Source organism: Pyxicephalus adspersus, chromosome 11 (genome assembly GCF_032062135.1).
Source record: "Pyxicephalus adspersus chromosome 11, UCB_Pads_2.0, whole genome shotgun sequence".
Taxonomy (NCBI): Eukaryota; Metazoa; Chordata; class Amphibia; order Anura; family Pyxicephalidae; genus Pyxicephalus; species Pyxicephalus adspersus.
Window position 1 is genome coordinate 6,698,275 of NC_092868.1, and position 10,480 is coordinate 6,708,754.

The window sequence follows — 10,480 nt, forward strand, 5'->3', positions numbered from 1 at the left end:
ACTGGGAAAATGTTGTAACCTCCAAATACTCAAACAGTATTTACAATATCAAAATTAACTTTAAACCAACTCCTTGAAATTGTCAACTTTTAAAAAATAAGAATAAAGGAGTTTTTAGTTTTTTTTTGGCAAAATGTATTAGGCGGGTCTTATATGGCACTGAACTGTCAAACCTAATAATATATTTAAACATTTTCGCTTAATACACGTTTGCCAAAAAAAAAAAAAACTCTTCTTATTTTTTGAGTGATTGCATTAAGTTGTTTGGGTCTGATTTATTAAAGCTCTTAAAGGCTGAAGAAGATAGAATATCATGGGAGAACTTGGGTAGTCGCGCAACCCAGAATTAAATTCTTCAAACGCATTTGCTATTGGCATGTTTTCAATCCTCGACCAGACCAGGTTTGCTGAATCATCCAGGTTATGCAATGACTTCTTTCTCCAGTCTTGGAGAGCTTCAATAAATCGGTCTCTTTAACCTCTTGAACGGTAAGCTCGAGTGTGGCTCAGGGTAAAAAAACCCTAGCCACATTCGGGGTAGTTAAAAAAGTAAAAAATAAACACTTACCTGGTCCCATCGGCATCTTCCAGTGTCCTCCAGTGTCCTGCCGTTCTTTGGCCACGTCCTCTTCATCGATCTGTCCCCCGGCAAGTGTGCTGACGTTCCCAGTGATGTGGGTGCATGCGGCTGTCACTAGGGGCAGGAATTTAAAATTATTTTGTACTGGATTCAATACAAAATAACTGTATTGAATGCAATACACTGGATATCTATGTCAAAAAGCGGTACGTTGTCTTTTTTGAAAATGTATTTTACAATATATTATATTAGTATAAAAAAGTTTGAAACACAAAATCATGTCAAAGTTTAGTATTAAATTTTTTTTTTTAAACCTATTTCATTTATTATTTTGACATGATTTTGTGTTTCAAACTTTATTATACTCATACTATTATAATATACTGTAAAATAAATTTTCATGAAAGACAATTTACTTCTTTTAGACATAGAAATTCAGACAGAAATGAACTGCCCAGGAGGATAAGCACATTTAAAGTCCCCTGATCTCAACAGGAGACATATATTTTAGTTGTTTTTGTTATACTTTTTCCAAATGTCTTCAGACTGTGAGCTCTCTTCGGAGTTTCTTCAGCACTGTGCAGTACTCAATGATGCAACGAGAAGCATCACCCCCAAGGGAGCGGATCCATGATTCCCTGAAATCACAACATGTTCTCAGTCCTTCATGTTAAATGATGCTAGGTGAAAGACTGAAGACTTCTAGTTGTTACAATTATGGTCAGCACTGGAAAGAAGGTGGAATGTGGACAGGACTTTATTTTTGCTGTAACTGCTCCAATCCCATAATAAAAAATTACCACAGTTGTGTTTTTATTTAACCACCTGAGCGTTACACTGAGGTCTAGATTTCTGTACCAAAAGCGGTACACTGTTTTTCATGAATTTTTTTTTTTTTTAAATTGTAGACCTGAAACTTACAGAAATATGTCCGAACAAGGGTTCTAGTAGATATCATGAATATAAAAAATGTTTGAAACACACAATCATTTAAAAAAAAAATTACTTTTAATAAAATTAAATAAAAGACACAAAAATCAGCTTAAACAAGAATATATAAATAAATGAAAAATACTGAAAATGCGATATTTCGGTATACTGTATAGTAATATATTTTTATAAAACACCTCCCTAGTGTCCGTCACATACCTATAGACAAAACCACATAATATATTTTCTATTATTTTGGATTGGATTGGATACAGGACTTTGTATTCAATCCAATACAAAATGAGAACAAAATTCAAACTCTCATTTTGTATTGGATTGAATACAAACTCCTGTATCCAATTTAATACAAAATGTGAGTTTGAATTTACCAATTACATACTTTGTATTTATTTTGAATTATTTTTTATTTGATTGGATCAAGGAGTTTGTATTCAATCCAAAACAACATGTGTTTGAATGAGTTGGAATTTGAATTTCCCGCACACGCGCCGACGTCATCGCCGAGGAACACGCTCATGCTACGGACGGAGAAAAAGAAGCCGGCCGGCTTCTTCTTCTCCACCGGACGGCTTCTTCTTCTCTGAGAAGGCACCCGACGCTGAAGTTTGACGCCGGAGGACGACGCTGGAACACGACGCTAGATGATCGCAGCGGGACCAGATAAGTGATCGATAAACCTGAACTTTTCTCATTGTATTTTCATACAGTGAGAAAAGTTCGGGTTTATCGATAATTGTAATTTTTTCTAAACCCGAACCAAGGTCGGGTTTAACGATTGGGTGGTTAATAAGGATCTATTTACTATTTCATGTCGGTTGGATATCACCCAAACAGCACAAGACAGTTTTCTATGTGAATTACATTAATTCCTACATTACACTCTTTGCTACAGAAAGTTACCTACAGTGATCAGGGTGATCAATCTATTTTGTTTTTAAGGTTTACAAACTTTGCCAAATATAAACTCAACTTTTCTATTATATAAACCAAAGAATTTGTAAGTCTAGACTAACTTATATTAAGCAAGACTGTCCCGATTGCCACACTCTTCTAAAAATAAATAGGAAATGTACAGTTCGTGTTAAAAAAAAAGATTAACACTTTCCTGATCAGACATTATAAAATCTATTCATGAACTTCTGATTTTATCTTACAATATGCAAGGATGGTCCACTATTTTCTAGGAACTCCACCTAAAAAAATGCCATGAAGCCATTAGGGATGAGAGAGTGAGTTTTTAAAACTCGATCTCACAACGAATTTGTCCGTTTTCGCTTACCAAAATTGTAAGCAAGAATGGCTGGCGTAAATTTGAGGATCAAACTCAAATATTTTTAAATATAAAATATGAATCAAAAAAAAAATTTTTTCAAAACAAAAAAAAGATTGAGGGCTGCGCTAATCAATGAATGCAGCGGGCGTAGTGTGCAATCCCCGGCACTAGAGGTTAAATGGGGACAAGTCTTACCATTCAAAACCTCTAGTGCTCTCTGGCTGAGGAAAGCTTTTCTCAACCAATCAGGGAGCACTGGAGGTTTTGAATGGGGATACTTGTCCACATTTAACCTCGGAACCATAGGAAGTTCAAGGAAATTTGAATCAACTGTGTCTATAGGGTTTTATGTGGGATGTATTTATTTCCCTAGTGATTGAACCTCATTTTTTTCAACCTTGGTATTACTAGTTCACAGTCCCATTCAAATGTAAAAAGTCTGTTTTTGTAAAATGTTAAAAGTTTTTTTTTTAATCAAAAAATTATAAAAAAGAAAATATAGAAAAGAAAAATATAGAAAAACTATATAAAATCCCAAAGATTGGGAGGAATCAAAGTCCCCCTAGGCTGCTGGTAATAAAAAGTGTGGATCATCCTAGTTGGTATCCAAATACTATAAGTAAAAGGATTTTGGGTTAAAGGTAAATTTGACTTGGGAATTGCTCATCCAGCAATGGGTGTTTTTTTATCTTCCTGCAACAGGCTTTAATACCCAGCAAAAATGATAGTTACACGTATAATATGTTCCTCTTTTTATGGCTAAATAGCCTTAGTAGCTGTCAATTAACCTTCCTGGCAGTAATAAGGATTGTTAGATGTAAAAGCGATCCATTTAAATAATCCTCAATATTTTAAATTTTCCCACCTGGTCCCGCCTACCTGCCTAACAGTCCCGCCCACCAGCCGAAATCTAGCGAGCAGATGGCCGGCTGGCATCTGCTTCCCCTTGCCTCACGTTCCCAATGTTCACATGCCGGGGACGCAGATGCCAGGCTTCGCTGAAGGATATCGTGGACATCGCTGGAGGAACCAGGTAGGTCTTGGTAAACTCCCCGGCAATTCCACCCCAAGTGTGGCTTGGGGTTAGCGCTTTTGATATGGAAAATCCAGCTCGAGCCACACTCGGGAATACCGCCAGAGAGGTTAAAAGGCAAGAAGCACTGACTGCAGCAAGTTGGATGAATTCACAGGGTGCCCACCATCCATCAGAACCGGAAGCTGATGGTGACTTTATTTAAACAAATCTCAAGCCACATTTATAGTAGACACATATCTGGTTGAATAATACACTGCAGTCCAGGGCTCCGAAGGCATTGCTTGCCACAGCAGACAAGATCAAGCAAATAGATGTCTATCCTCTGCTCTGCAGTCTGCAGCATCCCCAGTTACCACTTAGCCGTGAATGTTCTCCCAGCATTCTCTGCTCTGTGAGTGTGTGCAGCTAAAGGAGTTTTTGGAGTACACCTGGATACCAGTATATAACCCCTGGCTCTGTTTCTGGACATACCTCTGCTGGATCCTGCTGTACTGCTGTATCTGTGGAACACCTAACAACTGACCTGACTGGCTGACTTCCATTATGTTCCCTATCCTGCTTCGTAGGCTCCTGGTCCTCTGTCAGTCCTCCTGGGGGCAACTGTGTGCTTGGATGGCATACGATAGGTGATGAGTGTGGAGTTAAATTGGGAAATTGATGCCTGCTAAATAATGGTGTTGGATCAAGGCCTTACACTCATCTATCACATAGAAAATAATAAACAGCAACAAGCACATAATCAATATTGAGTAATATATATGAAAAAACTCAATGCAGTAAATGTAGAGGCCATTAGTGCTAAGCATTGGAAAGTCAATTGTTAGCTTTCTGCCTAAAAGAAACTTCATGTCCCATGATTGCTTGCACTGTGTATCATAGATTTGGGGTTTACACATTACAGTGCACAATGGGGTGGCTACAAATGAAAATATTCTGAAAGGAGCATTAAAGTTATTAATATTATTATTAATAAACAAGATTTATATAGCGCCAACAACAGCGCAGCGCTGTACATTAAATAGGGATTGCAAATGACAGACTAATACAGACAGTGATATAGGAGGAGATGACCCTGCCCCGAAGAAATTACAATCTAGTAAGTTATGCAGCTCTACAAAGAATATATATATGGGACTAATTGAACACTTCATTTTAACAGCACAACTACATTTAGAAAGCAAAAAAAAAAATAATATTCATACAGTTTTTGTATTATGATTTGTGTACACTGACTCATAACAGCACATAAGCTTGTTATTTGTGGGTTTATTATCACCCTTTTGTGGAATAAAGCTGAATTTCTGTTCCTAATGCTTTTAGAAATGTACTAGTCATTCTGTCACTCTCAAGAATGTATGCCATATAATCCAGTTTTTAAGTTCCTCTTTTCGATACCTACATATATGAAGCTTGCACCTGTTTTCATGAGAATGTACCCTGCAATTTCCATTTCATAGGAATAATTGCCTAATATATTGTAGTACAAAGGAATTTTATTTTTTTGGCACAAAGCCTAGGAAAGTCTCACTTCCCAATACAGATAAATGTGTTCTTGTAATAGTGACAATAGAGGAAGAAATCCATCTGTGTTATGATGTTACGGTATCTGAGCGAGGGTTATGTTACATCTAGCACTTTGCCCATTCAGAATTAAAGCTGGGTACAGACATCAGACTTTACTGAACATCTAATGAGCCCCCAATATTGCTCAGTTTTGGTCCCTTTTGGATCACTGGACCATCAACTGCTACCTATTCCCGTGTCCCGAAGGACACTGGATAGGGATGGGCGATTTTCAATTAGTTTATTTGAATTTGACAAGTCCAATAAAGCTAAATTTCACTATTTTGCTGATTTTGCAACTGAATTGCTAAACTCTTGAATATGGTATTGTTACCTGTCAGGACAACTCTACAATGTAAATAAGAATGTATTCCTGATTTCAGGACAATGCCAGGGCATGCACAATCATTATATGGCAATATCAAAAACCCAACTTCGATTACATACTTAGGTTGAAAAAAGATATAAATCTATTAAGTACAACCACTAGTGAAACATATCCCAGATATAAACCCTATAGACATGGATGATCCAGAGGCAGGCAAAAAAATCTTGTTCCAATAGAAAAAAATCCTTTCTGATTCCATGGGGCTATTGGATGTTATTTGGATCAACCGTCTTTCTTATCTTTAATTTAAAGCTTTAATCTCCAGTTATATTCTGTGTTTGTAGAAAAGCATCCAGGTTTTTTTCTTAAAGCAATCTATAGTAGTTGCTGAAACTACTTCCTGAGGGAGCCGATTCCACATTATCACAGACCTTACAGTGAAGAATCCCTTCCTTATCTGAAGCTTAAATTTCTTTTCCCCCCAGACACAAAGAGCGCCCCCTTGTGCTTTGTAATGATCTCAAAGTGAATAATGTGGAAGAGAGTTCTCTATATGGACCATTTATATATTTATACAGGGGGATCATATCCCCCTTATATGTCTCCTCTTAAGGGAGAATAGATTCAGTTCAGCTAATCTCTCCTCATAGCTGAGCTCCTCCATTCCTTTTATTAGTTTAGTTGCCCTTCTCTGCACTCACTCCAATCCCACAATATCTTTATTGCGGTGCCCAAAGCTGGACTGAAGGTTATCAAGTGTTATCATTTGTTGTAATACACTCCTCCAGATCTCTAATGCGAGTTTGCAAAAGGCAACATGCTGACATCTATCACAGCTGTAATTATCCTCCAGCTGTTGCTCCATTTGTGCATACTGGTGGCACAGAGAGGAACCTTCAACCTTACTAGCACTCCTTTACCAGTTACAATATGAATATTAATACTTACAATTTGTAGATTCCCGAACTTCTCAACTCCTTTAGTTTTCAGCTCCTGTGCTTTTGTACTTCCACTTAGTTTGAGTCAAGCTCAGAGGTGAGTTTACCTGAAACGTATATCACACCTGTAAACACCTAACCACTCCCCTTAATTAGTACTCTTCAATTACGGAGCCGTCCTGTGCAGAACATATAATTATTGCTTATCAATGCACTGTTTCCATGCCCCTTTCTTTCCTATTGTGCCACGACTTTTAACAAGCCCACACATGTCCCCTTCATTTAATTACGATATTCATTTTCCTGATAATAACCCGTAACCTGATAGAAATCAATAGCAAGTACATAATGATGAAGCTTATTCTGACATGTACAATAAAACATAAAAATAAAAAGAAATTGTGTCTTCTCTTCGGTTACATTAAAAGTGATCGAATGGCTTTTACAATGAAAAAGAACGTAATATAGAGAAAACATGAGAGGAAATGAAAGCAAAGAAGTATAGTGATAGTGACACATTAAGATGATTTTTTATTTTACTTTCTAAAATTAAATATTTTAGTGAACTGTTTCTTGACCTTTCGAACATTGGGGAACCCATGAAAAACATTCAGGTCAGGAAACACCATTCTATCATTACATGACCAGGCAACCCAGACTTGTGCCCATCCCCAAAATTCGCCAACCTTCCCCCTTTCCATTAAACCAAACCCTTCATCCTCCCCCAGTTGTCAACCACATCCCCCCAAAACACCACTTCCCCAAATAACACACCACAACAATTTTGCACTTGATATGGCTGGCAATAAGCCGATTTATTACCACATAACATACCATTATTAACTCTTATTAATTAATATAACTAAATGAATAACCTGTGACTTAACATGTCACAACCAAATATTATTATTATTATTATTATTATTATTATTAATAAACAGGATTTAAAAAGCGCTAACATTTGATGCAGTGCTGTACATTAAATAGGGGTTGCAACCACAAACTCCTTGGTAACATCCTTTATACCCCGCAGCTTGCACCAAAACGCCATACCCCTTAATTTTCTATTGACTACCACCCCCAAAACTCCTGCTATAAAGTCACAGGCCAGCCAATACAACAGCAGGTACATGTATTCCGCCATTATAACCTCTGCCCCTACCTGCGACAATAACGCCTCCTATTCCATCCAAACCCCACAATAGGAAATCCACGTTGCCGCACTCACCAACTGTTCAATCAAACCTCCAGTGATCCCTCTGCAATCCTCCACAACCGATAGGGACAAGGACAACCATGCTCATCCACCTCTGGTGCCAACTCACAAAATTTGTCCCACTGAAAACAGGACAACGCATCAGCCAGCACATTAAAAAACCCCAGAATGTGCAGCGCAAACACAAATATAATAAACTCTAAACACCTTAACACCAAATGTTGCACCAAACCAATTGCCGGCCCAGAAGAAAAAGAGAAACCATTGTTGGCCTGCACAAGGTAGAATCCTCTTACATTGCTGGCAATTGGGAAGAATGTCACCCTTACAGATAGCTAAAAAGATCAATGGTGTCACTTAGTCTGAGCTGAGAGGCACAAACTAGTCATTGGTCAAGGAACCACCAGGAACCTCTGCAGGAATCCTGGTTAGGAAACATTGTTTTCACATTGATAATTAGGAAAATCGCATTGTTTTCGCATTTTCCTTGAAAAACATGGTGAAACAGTTACTAATTCTTCATTCCCAGGAACCCCTGTCTCCGGAGAGACACTACATTGGCAGCAGAGAGAAGTACAGTACCTCTCACTGCTGCCTGCTGTCAAATTTAATTATTCATTATTATTAATTATTGTCCCACTATGATGCATTGGTGTAAATTTTTAAAGCAATAAAGGCATTAATTAGGATCAGAATGCAAGCCTCCAATAGTCTTTGGGGAAGTGAGCCTCTTCCCTACAGCATGACCAATGTTGTGGGGTCTGCAGGTGGGTTGGAACTATTGAAAGCCCCTGTAATATAGGGCTCCCAGATATCTGTAATTTAAAAAAAAAACTTTTATTATACTTTTTCTTGATACTATTTATCTAAGCAGGATTCAGGAGTCTAATGTGTCCCCCGGCACCTCCTGCAATGTGTTGTGGCTGCCCTGTGCTGAGCCGTGCCACTTCTTGCACACAGCTGAGTCTCCTGTGCGAGGGTGATGGAAGCCGACAGGCCCCGTCGTCTTGGTTGACCAAGTTACTTGAGGATGAGCTGTGTTCAGCTTCCCTTTTGTGATTGCTTGAAATAATGACAACATCAGCTCTTTCATATACATAAAATTCAATAGTAAGGAAAACAAACAGAATAAAAAGAGGCTGAAACATGACTGTAAATTCAATTTTAATATTACATTCCTGTACCAGTTGTTGAGTAATGGAAAGAAAGAGAACATCAACCATAAAGACAGTCATCGATGAGCCAGCAACAACCACAAAAGATAGTAAAAATAAAAAAAATAAATAAAAATGGAGTTTCTGATGCTAACATGATATATTTATATATATATATATATATATATATATATATGTATATATATATATAATAAATTTGTGTATTATAATATATTATAACATTATAACATAATAAAATACATTAATAATAAAATATGCCTATATGCATCTATTTACCCACATAAGACATTTTCCTAATTATATACATATATATAAATATATATATATATATATATATATATATATATACACATGTAACTGGATGTAAAGAACATTGAGCTGGTCTATGACCTCCATGTAAAAACTGAATGTGATAGCAAATAACGTGTCATTTCTGGATTCACCACCCAAAAATTTGTAAAAAACAAGTGTAAGTTTAACTCAACATAAAATGTCTTCCCCAGTGTTATATTATACTTTAGAATAATAAAAGATATTGTTATTATTATTATTAATAATAATAATAATAATAATAATATTAATATATACCTATAAGCATCTATTTACCCACATTTCTTTAATTATATATATATATACATGTGCCTGGATGTAAAGAACATTGAGCTGGTCTATGATCTCCATGCAATCAGCGTCTTGGTCGAATCATTCCCAGTGTAACCCTTATTGATGTTTACTTATCTGATGAATTATCCCTGGGGAAGTCCTGCGAAGAAACACTGCAGACCTATTTACATCCCTACATGCCATGCACTCAGTGGTATCCAGGAACCCTTTATTGTACTGCTGAAAAATAGAACACTGCATTTGGATTTTGTACACATTTACCCAACTGTTGCACAGGCATATGCAGAACATTACTCCGGGTTAGCATTTATATGAACACGGTTCCTTAAACATCTGTAGTACGTGCAGCATCCTGAGCTGCTGTATGTGCACGGGGAGAAACAAACTTTCAGCTCGAATAATCAGTTACGGTTTAGCTATGAAACAATTGGAGCCATTACGTCTGAATGTTTCCCCTCATTTCTTCGACCTGATTTAATAAAGCTCTCCAAATCTGGAGAAGATACACTTTCATCAGTGAAGCTGGGTGATCCAGCAAACCTGGAATGGATTTATTCAGAAAGTAATTAGCTATTTGCTAATGTTTTGAAACCTGATCCAGATTCATTTCAGGTTTGCTTGATCACTGGCTTCACTGAAGAAGCGTATCCTCTCCAGCCTTGGAAAGCTTTAATTAATCAGGCATATTGTCCCACAAATGCAACAAGAACCAAAATTAATGGAAATTCCCTTCTATTCATATTCCTTCTATTTTGGGTTTCCATCACATTCCTCTTAGTGATAACGATCACCAAGA